General features: G+C 49.4%; 1 protein-coding gene across 1 annotated transcript in view; it reads right to left on the minus strand.

Annotated features, from left to right (window-relative positions):
• Positions 1-20,116, minus strand: part of LOC108577981 — a 35,697-nt gene that overhangs the window by 14,570 nt on the left and 1,011 nt on the right. The window lies entirely within an intron of this gene.

A 20,116-nucleotide genomic window follows, 5' to 3' on the forward strand; every position in this document is an offset into this window, starting at 1 on the left:
AACACGTTCGAAAATCTTGTCCCCGTGTCACATTTCAATGGGGAATTCTCGGGGAAGAATGGAAAACGCTCGGCGAATCTCGCCGTTGGAAAGTTTCCACGCTGGATGACTGGAATTTATTAAGGGATTCAGTTACCTCGGATTCAACCGAGCAGCCGTAATTTGCGTCCTCGCGTGTTCTTCAACCCGAGACGATAGATACCTCATAACGACGTGTTAAAGGTAAACTAAATACGATGGAAAATTACTTTGTACGGGATAGGTAGGCTATATAGGTGTTTGAACGTCGCCCAGATGCGTCCAACTGTGAAAGAGTTAAAGTAAGGAAGATTGCAAGCGATCAAGTTCGAAATCGATGTAACGAGGACCTGCAGCCAGCGTGTAGACATCGATTGGAAAAGAAGTAGGTCATAGGAGAATTTTGATTGGCCGTTTAAAAGCACAGTAGCGTCGAGGCGGTGCCGCGAGCGGAATCGTCGAAACGCGTGCACATGTGCGCCCGTTTATGGGAACGAGATTGACGTCAACGGTGACCAAGGGAAAAGAGATCCTCTCGCAAAAAGATGGGCGCCAAATGTAGTAAGCGAGCGCAAGTGTCCCTTCGATGGGCCGCCAACCACCGACAACTTCCATCTCCTGACGCAAAAGTCGAGACGACTTTTTCCCAAACCTGTGTACGGCGAAGCTGGCCAGAGGGATGATTAACAATCCGGTAAAATGAGAATTCCGCACATCAGTCGAATAGCATAATAAACGTTCTCGCGTCGTTGATAATTATACGAGAGCACGCGCGACGCGACGGATTGGCCACCGTGGTCGCTTGTTTGCAGATGTCCACTGTAACGCACCGGCCCGTGATGAATATTAAATTCTGACTGGCAGCCGTATGGCAAATATTGCCAGGCCTGCGGCTGCAATTAAATTCAAATAACGGGAATTACGGAGTAACGCGGCCTGAAAATCATCGTGTCGCAGCACGCGAGTTTTGAAACGCCGTAAACGATTTTCCGCTCTGGCCAAGTCCCGGTGGATCATCAGTCGTCATTTGCATCTTGGACGTTCACATTTGGCACACGGTTGCCGACAGATTTCACGGTAGATCTACGGCCTAATTGGCTTCCCGATTGTTTAACGGATTTAAAGCTATCCACCGAGCCGATACTGTGTTCGATTCGTCGTTAATTTCCTGTTGCAGCTCCGACAGGAAATCAGAACCGGTTAGACGGTCGTATTCCTCCCCGTGGAGTCGCGAATTCTAACGACTCGATAATCGTCCGGGTGAATCATCGCGTCTGCCTGTTCGGTGCGCCTCTGCGCTTTCTCGCTGTTACGCGATAATATTCCAGACAAAACGATACCACTGTAAAAGGTATGAAACAGCCATAAGCCGGAGGGTAATGAGCGACTTTGTCGTTAAAGGCGTTCCTCCGGTGGACGTGAATGCGGCGTTACGACGCGTCGTTACTCTTCGTCCTCCGGGCGAAATTCGGGTTAACGACAGAGCTATCTAGCGGAGGGAATAAAGCGAAACTGATACGAGAAAGTAGCGACGGTTGTTTCGTACGAGTTGACCGGGCGAGAAACGGTCGATCGAAAGTTAGCACCGGGTCTCGAAATGCTGCTTTCGGTTGCACAGCCAGGCTTTTACGGTAAACCTGCAGAGAGTATGTATATACCGTGATCTTCACTATGGTTTAGCTCGCCCACAGGTGCGGAATATCTGCCCACTCGACGTTGCTGTAACCCACTATCTCGATAGACGCTATCTTAACTCTCTCCGACGTGTACAAATCTATCGATACAATAATTTACACCGAGCGCCGTTGCTGGATTCGATGTACATATTCTACTTCGGAGCTGTTCCGAGATGCACCGAATTACCACGGGATATAGGCCGGCACGAAGTCTCTGGATGCAGGGTAAAGTTTGAGAGACGCTGTTGGCGCGTTAACGATGTCCGTCGTAAAACGATGGGAAGAGAGGTCGGCAGAGGCGTCGGGGACGGGGGAATTAGCGACGGTCAATTAGGTCGCCGTTAATTCGGTGTACGCGGCGCGTACGCGCCTACGTCCGGGCATATGCGAAGGCGGATCTGCATTTCGTGTTCCCATGCAGCCTATCCCCGATTTCACATGTGTCCCGTGGACGAGGGAAACCTCGTGCTAGCCTGAGAAGATTCGGCAAACTCGACGTTCGTTCAACGACCCTCCCCCTGGTTAATTACGATCTCGGGGAACGTAGGAGACGTGCGGATCGATATCTCGGGAATCGACGGCGAGACGTCTAGGTTGATAGATGGTCGACTGAAAACAAATTCCGACCACTTCTATAAATACCAGATATGCCTGTGGACAGTTGGCGTTCACGCTACAATCACTCGACGTTTCTCCGGCAGCCGCCTCTCGATGGAACTTGCACTCCAATATTTGACTGCCGTCGCAACTTTTTATCGCCGAATCCCCGTACTTTCGGTATGAAAAAAAAAAAAAAAGGAAAGAAGAAGCTTGTCTACAATGTTTGAACGCCGACACGGTACACTCGTACCGAATAAAAAGCGAGTTACGTCAACTGAGGAATACATCGAATATCGTTAGCGGAGGTTAAAACTAACGGGTGTTTCCGGCAGAAGTTTCTAGCACGGGGCCCGAGGAATATTATACCGACGGCACTCCCGCGGCTAGGCGCTTTCGAATTAATTGCAACGTGAATGAACCAAGTCGAGCTTACTGAATGGACCAATCAGAGCTCCATTTCTGCACTGCTTCGACGACGATCCCCGTCTGCGCTCGTTAGTCAATTAAACTTGGTAATTATAGCTCGTACGGAGGTTCGGAGGGACTCTGGCGGAGGCATCTGACGCATGACTCACCGCGGATGTTGCGAACTCCTCGATATTTTACCTACGCGTACTCTCGCGTGTATTCCATATGCCAACAGCATCGTCTCCCTTCTGCTCGCTTCTCTATTCCCGATCGGCTCGAAATTAAATCCGTATTCCGTTCAGTCACTGTTCGTTCGTGTCTGCTGATATCATACGTGATAAGAGGGCATTGTCTCTTGAATCAAATTGCAGAGCGTCTGGCTTTCGCGATAACGCGGCTCGTGTGCATTTATTGACATTGCGATTATCAACGGTTGCGTAAAATAAAAGAAAGAAAAAGCGATACCTCGTGATACCGTTTTGAAAGCCCCGTGCATAACATACGTCTAATCTGCGGGAATGAGATTCAGCAGAAATGGCTTCACGCGTCCAATTCTACGATTCTCCGAGCCGTTTTCCAGGGACGGTTCAGCCGCGCTCAGCGGATTAATTTGCGCTGGAGCAACACGAGCGTGAAATCGATTTATTGCCAGACCCGTTCCCCTATCTATCGACCTGCCTGCACTCGTGGCTTCACCTTCGACTCCGGTGCGTCTCTTCTCCCGGCGCCGATCCTTTCGCGAGCAGAATTTCAATCCTCCCTTTCTCCCCTCCTCCTAGCCCCTTTAAATTCAGTAATTCCACTGTTTCGGAAGGGAGAGTTGTCGAAACGATACCCGGGGTAATCCTCTTTGCGGACTTTTTGCCGTGTACTGGAAATCCCGTGCAACGTTCTCCGGTTCGTTTTTACTCGCGTTATCCCGTCGATACTGCAATCGGTACCTCTTCGTTACTATTGCCTCGTACTCCTTCCTTCCTTCCTTCCTTTTTTCCCCTGTTTCTTCCTCCGGAAAGGAAGTTCCTCTGTGCGAAAGCTTTTCGATTCCTTCTATGGTTTCGATCCCCTCGGTTGGAAGCGCGGTATTACACGGTAGAGCGGACGCAGCGTACGGAGGATTTCAAAGCCCAACATTTACGTGCGCGTCCAACCATTTCCACCGTATTTGAATTTTTTCCTCCCTTCATCGTATCGATTCGCGTTCGGCAAAGCTTCCTGTTGGCTGATCTTCAAACGCACCTGAAATAATTATTCCTTCCGTCGAATATTCATTTCCGTTTGATCCGCGTGTCCCTTCTCCACGCTACCGAGTAATACTTTCGTGTTTCGTAGTAGACAGGTAGAAAGCGTATTCATTTAAAAATGTTCCTTCTTTATCGCGTTAGATTCCTGTACTTTTGTTTCTTCGGTTTATTGAAACGCGAGAGGGAATTGCAGCCCCTCTGGACTGTAAACCCGGAGAAAAAGGTTGGGCCGATTCGATCATAGTTTGCGAGGATTAATCAAGTGCCCTTTCAGCCAGATTTCAGCGAAAATACGACCGGACTGGAATTTCTGCAGCATCGAAAGAGCAAACTCGGGGAAAACTTGGGCGAAATCGGACGAGCCAGAGGCTGCTAGGTTGAAAATTACCCGGTTCGATCAGCCAGGTGAGCCCCGTGCAGCTCTCACGGGTGAATTCACGGCGAGGAGACAGGTCGGGCGAATAAATTTGCCCGGCTAGGGGTAGAAAAGCCAGGCGAGAGAGATGGTCGGACGTCTGCGGCGCATCCAATTAACCAGGGAGTTCAAGTTCGTCAACGCGGTCCGGGTTAATTGCCGTAAATAGGCGTCAAGTGGTGGTTTCGCATCTTGGATTAAGTCGACCGAACCACTCCCTCTTTCCACCTCGTTTCTCCACCCCCCCTTCCCCTCCTCTACTTTCTCGATCATTCCATAGCTTCCTTCCGAGCATCTCGCCAACAACGTCGATAATTATTATCGATAAAGTCCTTGGAATAAATTTCGTTGTAGTTTAAACGATACGTCCTTTCGATCACAATTTTAGCGCGCTGTCCGTCACGCTCGAAGCTCGCATGCAAGATGTTCTCGAGGATAACGAGTTCAAGAATGTCTATAATTGTCCATAAAGCATTGTGAAGAGGGGTTGTGCAGGCGCGCACAACGATCTTTCTACAAATCGTCGAGTCGGGGCAGACTCTCGTCGATATTTCTGACGCTCGACGGGAGCAGGCCAGTCACGGTCTCGGTGTTTTCCGATTCCAGAAATAACGCCGCGTTCTCCTCCCTGTACTCCCCTTTTTCCGTGCCGGTTTCTGGTTCCCGTTAATTCTCACTTTCCATCGAGCCGCGCGCTTCAACGGAAGCGGACTTCTTAATGAGACGAATGAAATAATAAGGGAGCAGGTTATCTGGAGATGCGCGCGTTCCCTCCATCCAGGTTCGCCCTAGCATGAAAGGATTTCACCTTTAATCGGGTCGCGTTCTAACGGACCGCAGAGGATAATAATTCCTTGCTCCCGGTGAAAACTCGGCCTGAAAAATTATTTCCACGTTCGTTCCGATTACCCGGGGAAAATTCGACGAAACGGAGGAATTGGCCGAAAACAGAGGCGTAGGAAAGACGTGGGCAGACCGACGCCTATCCTCTTTATTATTTTTGTCTCGTCTACCTTATCTGCTTCACCTCGGATAAGTTATCTTCGTTGTTGCGTGTTCACCGACAGGGACACTTCCGTTCTGGCAATATATACCTACCAGAACTCCGCTCGAATTACCAAAAATGTACAAACTTTCCAACAGAGTACAGTTCGAGAAATGTATCCTGCGGAGGATATCCCAGTCTCGAGTTGGCTCCCTCTGGATCGAAAACGATCTATTATTTCCGTGTGAAAGTGCGCGCGCAACTTTTCCACGAGTATCCCAGGGTGATTAATCGAGATGGTAATTAGGCATCGTTAAGTCGCCAGAGACGACGACGTGGCAGCGTCCAAGTTTCGAGGATGCGGCCAGCGACCATTAGCGGGATAAGGGCGAACGAGAAACGCGACGCCTCCGCGCTCGAATAATGGATTTTCGATAACGGGAGAGAAGAGAGAACGAACGGCTGTTTCATGTTTTTCAACCGACACACGTTGTAATTATTTTCGATCTCGATCGCATCGACGCCGCCTCGTTCCAACGCGTACCCTTTTTGACAAACAAGTAGTTAGGTAGTTGGCTGGCTATCCACGTGGAAAAGGACCGACAAGCTTGATATAATTTTACACAACCGAACCTCGATATTTCATTTTCGTTATTAATTTTCAGCCGTTAATAACGTTAAATCAAACATCGTTCCTCCGTGTTGGCGAATTTGTTATAAAATAAAATAGGAGAACGTACAGGCGAATCCCTGTCGCACGTTGACTTTTCCAGATTACTCTTTCGATCCGTTATCGTTCCATGTTTGTGGAAAATCTTGATACATCAAACAGATCGAGCTGGATACAGCCGCCCTCGGCGGCTAAATGGGTGGTTAAGCCTCTGTCGTTTACGAAATTAAGGAGCGGCTCGCGGGAGGAGGACGGGAAGAAAGAGGTAATTAGCAAAAAGGCCGAAGGGTGCGCGGTGGTACTCGAAGGAGAGTGCTCTGCAGGATTCTTGAAAGAGCTCTTATGCGTTCAGGACGCGTAGTAGCGAGAGCAGCGGGGCGATGACACACGCCCAATATAAAACGCGCTGGTGTACGCGCGGGCACGCACTTTCACGCACACCCACGCGAACCTATATCCCTCCGTTTCGTTCCCTCTTCTTCTACGTGTCGATGCACAGAGTGCGTTACACTTGGTGGAACCTCGAGGTTACCGAATGGGGACCGGCCCTAACGGCGCCGCCGACAATTTTCGGGACACGAATCGGCCGAAACACGCGACTCGTATCGATCTCCGACCTTACTCCGGCTGGAATTTCGTAAAAACCAACCGGGTTATCCTGGCCCCGTTACTCGTCGTCCTGTTACTTTCCACGTTGGAGTAGCGGCCGATCGGTACGAAAATTGATTTCAGCCGAGGCGAGCAATTAGAGAGATACGAGTTATCGTATGCGGGCATAGCGGCTCGACAACTAATCCAGGCGAAAACTGCAATCACGTACGCTCGTTATCGTTATCGTTAATATTTACCGCGTCTATAACGAATAAGTAAGCACGGACAGCGGGAGTGGCAGTTTTCGCGAAACCTTCTTCCGCAACATCCGGCCAGGAAGAGTATTTTCGAGTCAGCCGAGTAATCGTGAGAAGATACCGTGTCCACTCCCTCTCGAAACTTTTCCGTATCCACGGGGGTATCGATCCGCGGGAGCCTTTCTCTGACTCATGCCGCAATTTCTCCGGGTATTCCGTCTGTCGTGTCGCTTTACGTCCAGATAATTAAACAAACGACGCGCGCGCGCGGCTCGCGTATGAAATGAAGGAAGGACGATTATCATCTTTTCATCCCTCGTATCCGACAATTTCCAATTTTTCTTCCTTTCTCACACCGGTCGTTCCGGCCCATCGCATTCCTACGCGTGCAGGATTTTTCAGCACGTACGCCCGGTATACGTGATCCGTAAGCTCCGTAAGGCTGATCGGGCGATATTGAAAACGCGCGCGCGGTCGAGGTTGAAAAGCCTCGGCAGACTCCTGGCGCCACGTCCAAATTCCACGGGGCTAACCCCTGGCGAACTGGGGCCGGGCAATCAGATCTCTGAATCATCCGCAGAATTAGGCAAACGAGAACATCGTTGGATCGTTACTCACCCTATCGCGGTAATAACGAGAGAGAACAGTTTCAGACGTAGGATCGCGGAAGAGAAACGTGGAGAAAGGAACGGTCGATTGGAAGTAGAAATTGCGACATATCGCTGTAACGAGCGCGGCTCGAATTAAGGCCGGTCGTCTCGTTTGCCGACAATTTCGCGATGAAACTCGACTTTCGCCGCCTTCTCGTTTTCCGCGCAGCCGAAATGCGACCGGAAAATTGCGCGAGTTATCCGTACATAGGGGAAGAAAGAAAGGGAGGGAGGCTAGCATGGTCACGACTCGTCCGTTCGAACGCGATAATTAACGCGAGTCGTCGCGACGCGTTATTTGCATGTTGATCAACGAAAGCACGCGTCCGCGAGACAGCGTCACGTGCGAGCCCGCTTATTTGCAACGACTGTAATTAAACCGCGCTTCTTGCCAGTGTGTCCCTTAATGACGACGCAGCGGCGTAATTACGGCGGCGCGCCGCCGTCTACGTCAAAAATACTTGCAGTCCGCCGGATTTTCTGGCCACCGCCACTTTCACAGGGGTGTCTCTCCAATAAGACACTCCTTCTGAAATTGCGTCCTCTTCGTTTTTCCATTCGTATACTGTATCTCGGAGAAGTTAAATTATTCCCAATTCCTTCCCCGTGTCCACACCTGAGATTATCGTTAGCCGTCTATACTCTCGAATCAGAAACCCTCGAGCAGACTCTTAGCTCGGCGCACCTTCCTTATCTTCCTTTTCGAAATTCGTCCGGTCGGGTAGCGACTTATGCATTATTTATCACATGGTCCATCCTTAGACACGCTTCCTGCCGGGCCACATGCTCGATTTTAGACATTCGTATATGTGTGTACCTGGTGCCACCGAGATTACCCTTTTCTTTCATCCGTACTCTTCCTCCGACAGGAAGTAACGTCTTATTCGAAGGCTATTTCAGTTGGCTGGAGACAATAGTGTTGGGAAATGGCGTGGAAAGTATCGTCGGAAGGTGCGGGAGGACGATTGGTCGAGGTCGCGTGTAAGCAGAGGTCAAGCAAAAGCAGACTCGCGGCGATGGTAACGCGGACACGTAAGCTGGTCTAGCGATGTCGACCACGGAGAACGAAGCCCTTCGACTTACGACGTCGTTCTTGTGCTCGATAAAGGCATCTACCAGGTAGTTACGGCGGTCGTTGGACACGACACGATTCGACAATTCTTTTAATTTCCCACTCGATTCTTTTTACCTATACGGATTTTCCAGTCCGATGTGTTTCGCATTATTTCGCAATTGAGTTACTTTTCCAGTTCCTTCTGTTCTCGGAAGGTTTTTCACCGAAATATTGTACACTATTTTACTTGTTATATTCAGCCGCTATATCGAATATATACATTTCATTCGTTCGAAAATGTATTCTATCATATCGGATGAGCGTTGTGTTGAAAAATGGTAAAAAATCGTTGAAATGGTCTCCTTCGAAGTAGTCGGAATAACGATAACTACGTCCTACTTTATCGTTAATTTCCCTCTTCATTTACGAGATATCAAGTTAGACGCACATCCGGATACTTTTTATCAGACCTCGAATTTTTACCGATATACGATACTAACTTTATACGTACCGACATCGAACGATCTTCATTTTTCAAGTAGAAGATAAAAATGTGAATCTCTGCCTAGCTCTAATAATGGTAAAACGAAATTTTTCCCATTTTCGATTACCTTTATATTCTCCGGGAGACCGTTTGGCCAAATCTCTCAGCCTAATCCGATAATCTACATCGCGGAGAGCGAAGAATTGCTGGCAGTAACGCGTGGCGGAGCGTGTTGGAGCAATTGTCGTTACCATCGCGAGGCGAACACAGTTCTCCGTGCCTTTTACTTTAGACTCCGGTCTCTATCTGCGAGTCACGGCGCGACGCGTCGATGCTCGGGGCTCCGCTCCGCTCGTAACGTTTACTCTCGTTTTATTGCGATCGTGTACCGTTAGGAGAAGCGCGGCGGAATCGATGTCGCACTCTCGAACCTCTACTCCGGCCTCTACTTCGCCAAGACTTGGTGGGCCCGCTGTATTATACCGGAACAACAAACCGTGCGCCGGTTGCGTGCACATCCAGCCGACGATGGAAAGTCGATAAAACGTCGGTGAAGCCAACGAACCTGGCACGTGAGTCATCGTGCTAGCACCTAACCGCTCCAAATCGATCGCTCCTCGTCGCGTCCACCCGCTGGCCAAATTTTTTCATTACAGATCGTGATAAACGTGATAAAATAAAACGGACGATTGCAACCGAGTGTACTCGCAGGTGAAACCCTCATTTCCCTTTGGAATTTGATTAGAAAGGAGCGACTGATCGCTGACAAAGCCAGTTTTATTTAGAATTCTACGGAGTGAACGGGAGGAAACGGGGCGGCAGCAGCAGACCGGCGAACGATGGAAGAATCCACGATAGCTAAAAAGTTCAACGGTTCCGCCTCGTCTTTTTTCCTCCTCGTCGGATTCATCCTGGCGTTGTTAATTTCGAGCAAATTGGCCCGCTTTTGTCAGCAAGTTTCGCCCAACCATCCCGAGCCCTCGAAACAACGCAACTCTCATTTCCGAGGGCGCAAAAACCGCTCGAGTTTAATCGAGAAACGTGATTAACGAGCGATTTCGATCGCGAGCTTTTACAGTGCTCCGAACGATTGTTCGAATTTGCTCGATTTTTCTGCCAGAGAAGAGAGCGGAGTATCTCGCGAAGAGGAAAAAGGAATCAGTTGAAAGCCAGTTTGGAGAAAAACCCTGTTCCTTCGCTTACGTTTTCCCTGCTTTACCGAGCGCCACGACCTTTTCCTATTATTTCAGCCGGCCGAGAGTGTGTCCTGACCAGATAGTGGAAGGCAGAAATCCCGGAAAAACGAGTCAGTCCACGTCTACTTCCTGAGATAACAGTGAAACGGGGGGGAAACGAGGATAAAGCGAATCGACCGGAACTGCTGAAAGAACAGTTGTTTCTTCGAGAGTTAACGAAAAAGGAAGAGGAAGGAAAATGTGTAAAATAGAGGCGAAGAAGCGATTCAATTATTGTTACTATCGTTCTGATTTGTAGCGCAATAAACGATAACAGGCACCGTTCAACTGTTGCCGGGGCAATCGCAATGAATTTCGCGATTTAACTGGCGTGCCGCCGCGCCGTTCCGACGAATATCGGAGAACGGGAGGCACAAAGCCCGCGATTCTCTTTGCTCGCCTTAAAATTTCGGCAAATTGAAAGCGACTCGGAGGGAAGCTTGGCAAAGCTCGCCTCCGACAACCGTTGCAGACGTTGCAATTAATAATGATCCTCCTTCGCTTCTTCTTCCCTTCTCCTCTTCTCTCCGCTGCTTGTTTTACTTTTTTCCCATGCTCCGAGAATTCTCCGGAACAAACTTATGACTCCGGTCTACACCTCGTGGATCGTAATGAAAGGTCGGAATACGTCCTAGATTGTAACGTATTCCTATGCTATGTCACGAGATGAACGCAGATTCGCCTCGTCGATAAAAATTACGCAGCTTGGCGGGAAAGAGAGAGAGTCGTGGCGGTATACAGGAGGCAGCTCGCGTCGCTCGTAAAGTTTTTACGGTCGTGTCAACGGAGAGAAACAGATTTATACGCGTACCAGGTCAAGAGACCGATGTCGGACTTGCAGAAAAATGACCCGATTTGCGAAGCTGCCGGGTGTCACGCTCGTGCCACGGAAACGTGCCTCGTCGACACCTATCTTCGTGATGGCGAGGGGTAAACCGACTTGCCTGACTTTACGACACACCGTACGAGCTTTTTCTTCGCCACTCTGCCACAAAACTGACGTACGACCCTTGGAGAAGTGCTCGGTACCGATCGATCGAGATAAATTCGAGTCTCTCGGTCGTCGATTAAGGGACAGAAGGTTGAGAACCATTCTGCGCCGCACAAGGGCCGAGTAAGATCGGCAGATGGGCTACGAGTGGCCGAGTCTAGCTCAGGTAAGTCGAACAATTCATTTGGGGAGTCCAGGTGCGGATCTCTGAACGCTGCAGGGACGTTTCCTCGAATCGTGGCGAAATATTCGAAAACGAGAGAACAAAAATCGGCCGAGTTGGAACGGGTCCAAGGTGGTGAAAAGTAGCGTTACTGAATTCTCCGGATTCTACCTAGTAATGCCTTCCTACGTGTTAACAGAGAGATTTTTTCGCGATAGGTGGAATAACGAAGAAAGTAACGAATACACCGGTAGGGTTAGTTCTTTTCACTCGAAAAAGGAAGAGAAGGTTCGAAATGCCGAGTTAAATGGTTAGGCGGGCTGGCCCTGGTTCGAAGGGAAAGCTCTAACGAGGGAAAACGATGATCCGAAATTAAAAAGGGGGATTCCATCAATGTGCCTAAGAAGGCTATTTTTGGACGATAGCGTCTGAATAGCTCGGAAGGGACGCGTTCGGATCGCGAGACATCCTCTAGCTGCTCCGGAATCCATTTTTAGACGGGCAACCACGGGAGAAGTGAGTTGCGGAGAAACAAAACTCTAGCAACGGAACCGTGGAAACGCTCGCGATGCATCGACCTCCATTCTGGTTCGATGGTCTACTTACTATTCTTACGACGGACGTCCACGCTCGCGTTGCCTCGCTTATCGTCGAAAACGGATGAAACCGGAGCGAGCTGTTTACTTCGGTCGTTAACGCCGGTGTTGCGCCGGGTCAAGAAGTCGCGCTCGATTCTTTTCTAACAGATTTTCCAGCGGTCCTCGAATAGAAATGCAGGAACGAGCTCTCGCGTAATTTCCATAAACCATCGAGGATCGTTTCGAGGCGAACGATAACAGTCCCCGGATCGTAAAACGTTCGATAAAACGGAGAGAAGAGTGAACGAGCGGAGAAAGAAAGAATTTCCCTCGGCAACCCCAAAGTATCGCGATTCGAACGGAAGATACACGGTGTAGTAGTATCCTCCAGCGTAAAGGGAATACATATATGTATACGTCCAAGTTGGGTGTGACGTTTCGGCAGAGAAGTTTCCAAGACACAGTCTAGACTGGCCGACGGGTTAAAACTGTGACCGATTGTTAAGCTCAGAATAGATTTGGATCTCGCGACGACGCCAGCCTCCGGCTCTGACTTCTCTGTCCCACCCTGCAATCGTGACTGTGGTTCCGTGAAGAATAACCGGAAAACCGGGGGATTGGCGGGCGCAACAATCGTGGGACGAGCACTCCGTTGTAGGATTACAAAGGAGAAAAAACCAAACCGCTATCCGTATCGATCGAGCGTGCATAGATGCGGCGTAAAACGAGGGCGTGATAAGAGAATTTCGACGTGTTCCGGTAGAGCGAGGTTTTATCTGACGACGTGTATCGAGACCTGGCCAACAGGAAATTGCATTGTCACCTGGGAGGTCAAAGATTCCAGAGCGAAAGCGTCTGCCAGCGTGGTTATCGAGTACGAGTTGATTTAATTAAGCGATTCCTGGTGGCGGAGGTCGCGTGGAAATGGGTTTCGGTGCGGCTTCGAAAGCATTCGTTTCCTCTTCGAGCCTCCTCTCGCGTATATACACGTTCGCCTTTCCGTTCGTAAAACACTTCTCCGAAGAAAGAACGTGACCTCTTGTCGCGGTGATTCACGCAACGTGACGCTTATTGTACCTTTAGTCACGCGTGACGAAAAGAAACGTGGCCGAGGGAGGAAGAGGAATATATAATTCGGAGTCTTTCCGAGAAATCCTCGGGACATCGGACATCCGCGACGGGAAACAACATCGGAGCGTCAGTTTGCGGATGGTGGACACGAGGTTCCCGAGTAAAATCGTAAAACGCCGGCTAAGGGTAGAGATGCGGGTCAAGGGGATCGAGAGAGCTCTTAAAAGTATCCAGAGCAGCATATCTACGGATGATCCAGAACGGTGAACATGAGGGAAACCTAAGGAGGATCCTGTGATGCGGGAGATGCAGCATTTTCGAAGACAAGTGCATCGAGCAGCGGTCCGAATTTACGAGAACGATAAAGTCGGAATAAAGATAGACCCCCGGCGAGTGAAAAGGTTCCAGAAATCTGTTTGGCTCGTAAAGTTTCAACGACGAGCAGAGGCGGACCACGTAAAGTACAAAGGTCTCTCTCAGCTCTCGAAACGCGAACCTTCTTGCACCTTCTCCAACCTTATTTCGACCTATTTCGACCATTTTCAAAAGCGCGATACACCGCGCCATATTTACTTAGCCTTCGCTATTCTTTACGTCCTTTTGGCATTGAACGATGCGAAATGTTACGAGGAACGCAAGACGTTCTCGTTATTGTTCTCCGGACTTTTCTCTATCGTGAAAAGGAAGGAGGTTCCAGTGAAAAAATGGCTCGGTAATCGAGATTACGCTTTCGATATCCGGTTGGAGGCGAGGCTCGGAGGAGCGTGGGAAGAGCGAGAGGAAAAATCGGTCGGGGACGAGGCGCGACTCTGTCCCCGTAATTTTCGCGTTTCCGATGGAAAGTTGGACGTTAATGTCGCGCTAGGCGGATGCAATTTAACGGTAACACGACCATTTGCATAATTGGCCGAGATTGGCCGTGTTCCGGCGACCCGGTCCGTTTCGTCCTCGTTCGAATCGTTCGACGAGAGCAAAAACGGTCATCTCTGAAGAACGTTGCAAGCGAACCGAACGGAAGTAAGGAGAAGAAGAAGCGTCGCCGCAAAATGGAAACCGGCTCGAAGCGCGCGTGCCGTTGCGCAATGGCGTTGCAATTATTCAACGTCGCGCCGGTGATGAACGTTGCGAAACGCGGCTATCACGCCTCGGTGTCGTAGTCCTTACGATATCGTAATCTGTCCTGCATCTAGGAAAGCGCCACGCTTTCGCGTGGGTTACGTAAGCTGCAATTGTCGATGAGTTTTGCGTCGAGGAAGAATAGAGACGAAGGAAGCAGTTATGTTTCGAAGGACAAAAAGGGAAGAGGAGAAGGTAAGGATCGTCCAGCGAGCAACAAGTATCAACGAGCGTGAAATAACGGGCCGAGACGTCGAGAACATCTGTAACGCTACGTGACATTGGCTGGTATGGTTGGAGAACGGCGATTAAGCGGTCGCCTCGTAAACCGACTCGAAACTCGAAACGAGTTCGTGAACCGGGCCATTGTCTCCTCGCGCAATTATCCTTCGAGGTGGAGAGAATTGGAAATAGGAGGGAGAGGAGGGAGGTTTCACGGGGGTTTGCTAAGCGGTCACGGTTAATTCGACAGAGAGCATATGGCGGCCGTTGGCACGCGTCGCATAATTTCGTTCCAATGGCCACACGGCGCGTTCGGAAAGCCTCGACGACGGAAATAGTACAAGCTTCAATGAGACTCGGAAGTACAATAAACGCCGCTCGCTAAGGGGATTCGATGATTGCCGTGTGGCCACGTTGTTGCACACCGTTAATACAGCCTCCGCGATTCAACCTCTGCAACTGCTCTCGCCTAGCCTTTTAATCTCTTCCCTTACAATATCGAGTCACGTTCCAGCCAATTATAGACCAACTGCGATCGACATCGCGTCTACAAACTAACATTCCTAGAAGGGAGACTTTACTTCGTCCGGTATTCTCCACTTCGTGGCTGCCCTCGAATCGCGACTCGATCTTTTCGAAACGGGACCTGGGGAGCGGAGGAGGAGAAGGGGTTCTCGGCGATCGTGTCAACCGCCGCGACCTACTGCCCAAAATAACGGTGTGAGTTTTCGGGCGTCGAGACCCGGGCGACAATGGTTCGAAAGAAAGTTTACCTTTCCCATTTCTCTTCTTTTTCGAGAAGAAAAATACTTCTCGAGTTACCTACTTCCGCCAACCGTTCTCTTCTCGATAGAGGAACGCAGCTACACCGATTACCTAGGGTGAAATCGAAGGGAAAATTTTGTTTAGCGTCGTCCTCGACCGTGTACGTTTTAAGCGTGCGCGTAACTCGTTTTAAATTTCAAATGCGCGCGACGGGGTTATTTGGACTCGTCGAACCGGTCCGCGCGACCTACCAGCACACCAAGAGAACAGCAACAGCAGCGGGTGAAAGAGTAAACTGATAGTAATTTAGAGCGGGGATCGTGGCGCCCATATGCCACAGCTGGATTTTTATTTTAGCCCGGACGCTGCTCCAGTGGAAAGCTTTACGATCGTCTCGCGCAGTAAACGCTTACGCGTTACACATGACTCAAGGCTTGCTTACTCCTCCATCGGTTTCGACCGGATCCCGTTTTCCTTCACGGTCGTAAGCATCCCAAATGTATTCCGACATTGGCCACGCAGACACCACCTACGAAAGAATCTAGGACTGCCCATTTACGGAGGATCGAACGTCCTTCGATCGAACTTTCATTGCTCGCCAATGTGTCGCCGTTTCAACAGCAATACTGAACCTTTTGTAATACTCGAAACGATCGAAGCTTCTTTTTCTTTTACGGTTTACCAATTCTCTCTGCAGAGATCAGACGTGGTAAAATCGAAAGGGAGAGAAAGGAGATGCTTTGCGAAAGACTGAAATCGTGGTAAACTGCGGATGTCGCGAACCAACGTCAACTGGTACGAGTCTCGCCCACGAACGATGCTACGTATCGTTTATAAAATTCTGCCCACACGTGGCACGAGCCTCTTCGTCGCCTCGATCGTCGTTCTCGTTGAGCTTAACGCTCTTGACCCGCCGCTAACAATAAGTCCTGCCTTAAACTCCTATGAATACCCATTTCCATTTGCAACGCTCCAATACGTTCCTTCTTCTGTCGCAGAGATCGCAGACGCGTGGCCAACCAGTGATTTAAATACAATCGACATTTATCTGCTGTTCAATTACCAAACGTTTATAGCAACAAGAGACGTCAGAGGTGCTGTCCAAAGTTGACCGTATTTTTAACAGACCTATTATCCTTAACAGCCGAGTTTCGAATTCTTTGTTCGCGGTTCGTCGGATGGAAACACGGAGCTGACTGGTGCTACGATTAGGCCATTAGCCCATCCACCGGGCAAACCTCCTCTCTGTTCATCGAAAAGTTGTTCGCGGAACTTTGGGAAAACTTGGCTCCGCTACCATCGCCATCGATTCTTCCGACCAGTTTTAACTCTTTGTCGTGCTTATTTAGCAAGTATAGCAACCTACTAGAAACATGGCAGACACGTTTGAAGAAAGAAAGAAATTGGCAAGATCTGGGACTTGCGTCTGGACGAAAAGTCGAGTGTTCAAAGCGTGTGGTTTTTTGTGAAAGCGCATTTTCCCCCCGGGCTGAAGGTACAGGGGTGTCGCACCCTCGTCACGGCCGCCGCGACAGTTTTTTCCTTGCCCGACAGTGATCTCGACGCGGTGCGCGGCTCGTTTTAACGGGCAGACAATGAAGAAGAATGTAAAGTGGCGCGGCGGCGAGGTTCCATTGCCTTTCTCGCAGCCGCATTGTTGCCCCGTCACAGACGCTCCAGGGAACGTTTAATCAAGACTCGCGCGGATGAGAATCGTCCCTACTGTTTCTACTTTAACGATTCCCGATCGACGTTCTTCGATACAGGTAGCCGTATTCTATGTACAATACGAGATGTTACTATGAAAAATTTGTGAGAGGAATACTCAAAGAGCAGAGCACCGCTACAATTTTTAACATTTTACGATTTTAAGGCGGTCACCCATCTTCGTTGGATAAATACTCGACTCGCTCGCCTGCCCATCACCTCACCACAAGTTAAATGATAACTACTAAAGTTCATTATGTTCGAACGAAAGTTCAAAAGACTATGCTCCGAAGCGTAGGTGTACGTATACGCGGAATAATTAGAGAACCATCGAGGGATACGACAGGAACAAACAAACGCTTGACGTTTGCCACGCTAATACGATTCTGATAATTGTTTCCTTGGGCGATGGGTATGAGTGGAGGAGCTTCTCGTAAAATTCACGGTGAATAATTCCGAGTTGCGCAACTCCGATATCAACCGGTTCGCATCGGTAGATCCGCCAAGTTTCGTTCTTACGTAAAAGTGAATCATCGATGCGTCGCGAAATATTCATTCATGTTCTATCGATTACATAGGAAGCTGAAGCGATTAATTACCGATGCGCGTGCTCTTCACCCGCGGAAACGAAGAAACAAACGACCATTTACCCGGTGTAAACGTTCTAAGCTGAAATAGCACGGGTGAGCGAACAGATTAACGGAGATAATTGCCTATGAATTTTTCACTAGCCTAACAAGTGGATCTACGAGTTACGTACTAAATTCTCGATATCGCGCAAGTGTTCTTCCTTTGAAGGGTGCTTTCACGCGAAAGCCAAGCAAGCCATGGTGTTCCAGCAGCGTCAATGAACGCTGACCCGAGAGAGATAAGGCTTCCTAATCGCCTACAATTTCAATGGTGTAGACTCATTCTCGATTACGACGGACTTCTTACAAACCGAGCCACGCACAAACACATACGCACGCGTGCCTCTATTCACGGAAGTGGACCAATGAAAGACCATGCGGGCACGTAATCGCGAGCCTTTTACGATTTACGTGATCGTGTTACAGTTATACATGCCGGACATTGATTTTTCTACACGGTTAACGCGCGGTGCGAAACCGAGGTATCCACGAAAAACGATCGAGCGTTCTACGGATCGTATAATACAGAGTGAGATGGAGAGCAACGTGAGTCACCGATAAGCGGAAGTCGCGGTGAATCGACCTTCCCCGTTAGACGCCGCTTATAATTACGACCAGCCACTTAACGAACTGCACGTAGAGCATCGCGGAAATCACTCCGGTTCCATCCGTCAACAGTCTTCCACTTGATCGTACTCGTTTTACTTAACCCCTGGATGGATTTTGTTGTCGAAGTGGATTCTCGGGGCTAAGGGCTAGATCGAGGGCATCGATGAACGGCTGATTGGACAGATTCCTCTAAATCGAGTCTATTCGAGTGCGTCGGATGGGTGGGAAAAGCGGAACGAGAAATAGAGATACGAACCGTGGGACGTCGCAGTGTTCTCTGCGATACGTCGCGCACGACCATTCGATATCCAAATGCATAATCGCGTTGACGCAGTCCGGAAAGACGCTTTGTGCTTCGAATTCGGAATGTCCAACACCGCACGGAGAGAAGGGAAACAACGATATCTTTCTAACTGGATAGAAACCGAGGTGGAATTTAAAAAGCGAGGAATAAACAGGGAAAAGGTATTTCCGTGGGCGGAAGCCGCGGTGATTCGAGCTTCCTCCCAAGTCGGTGCACGTGTATTTACACACTTCGTCAACTCGAAGAACCACTCGACCGTGTCGACGCCGTCGAGGAGGATGGATTAATCATCGATTAGAAACGACTGATCGGTAGTTGGCCTCGAGTGTAGCTAAAGCTTGTCTCGTCCCAATGAATCATACAGACGCGACGTCGCAGACATCCCCAGCCCGCCTGTATAGGTACACCTACGAGCTTTCTCCCTTGACTTTTCGTTCGAGTCAATGTTCCCTGGTCACTATGCACCGCTTAAAACAGAACAAGCCCGATAAGACTTATCCACGGTGCATAGCTAATTAGCCTAGATTAGAGCGTAATTATTAGTGGTAACTACGTAGGAGGGGTGCACTTTGTAGACTTCCTGTCTGCGGTCGTTTATCATCTCCCTTTGCTTACAGCAATCCAAGCAATGATTATTCACATAGAAAAACGCGCAGAAACGCTAGTAGCGAAAAGGGTTAATCGCCTGAAAACCTACAAGCGTGGAAAAGGGATGCTACTCCGGTGAAAGATGATGTTATCTGAATATGCAGAACAACAACAACGTTCAAGGACTCTCAGAGTGTAAGTGAGTACCTTCACGGCTGGCGCGAGCGTTCCAAGAAGGACGAGAAAATAACGAGACGCGGGATCGCCGCGAATAATTAAGCCGTTGTTACCGCCGACGCTTCTTCTTTCTCTCTCCCTCTTTCTCCCTCTGACCAGCGTGGAGAGCGTGAAGGTTGTTTCTGTGTCGTTTGCGTTTAGGCAAACGTAATACCGTCGGGGAATATTGTTTCGCTAAGAAACCAGGACGAGGCTGTTCGAGGGGACTACTCGACTTGGATTCGTTAGCAACGAGCCTGTAACGCCCCGAGAAACAATGTCTTGGATGCCGTGCGCTTGCTTCCACCGAACGAGTCAACCTTTTACGCTCTTACGTTTGCACGGCCTCGACGCCGCGTCGCGTTCCTTTTTCTTCCAAGTTCAACGCAACCGTGTAACGCCTCTACTAAAAAGACACCAGAATTTCTTCACTTGTATACACACTTATATACCGCCGATGAAAACGTTGCAAACGGTGTACGACGACTGTTAAAGGATAGCGGGAAAAGTGAGAAAAGTGGACGTTTACACATGGTTTAACATCGTACCCGGTTAAACCTTGCAAAACAGAACTGTTTTCCAACGTTTTCGACGAGGACACAATAGCGTTTCACGGTATATCTACCGTCGAAAATCGGAGAAGCGATAGATAGATAGACGGTGGACCGTCGATATTATTCTCGTTACACACATCAGGTCCGGATAAATGATTGATTCAGATTCGGCGAAATCGTCGATACGGTCCCGTGTGTTACCTATGTATTTACGCGTGTATGGTTTGCTCGTAAATCTTCATCGATCCGTCCGGCGATCCCCCTCCCTCCCGTGCCCCCTACCAAAACGCCACACGGAGATAAATTTCTCAGCTGGACA

Source organism: Habropoda laboriosa, unplaced genomic scaffold (genome assembly GCF_001263275.1).
Source record: "Habropoda laboriosa isolate 0110345459 unplaced genomic scaffold, ASM126327v1 scaffold801, whole genome shotgun sequence".
Classification (NCBI taxonomy): domain Eukaryota; kingdom Metazoa; phylum Arthropoda; class Insecta; order Hymenoptera; family Apidae; genus Habropoda; species Habropoda laboriosa.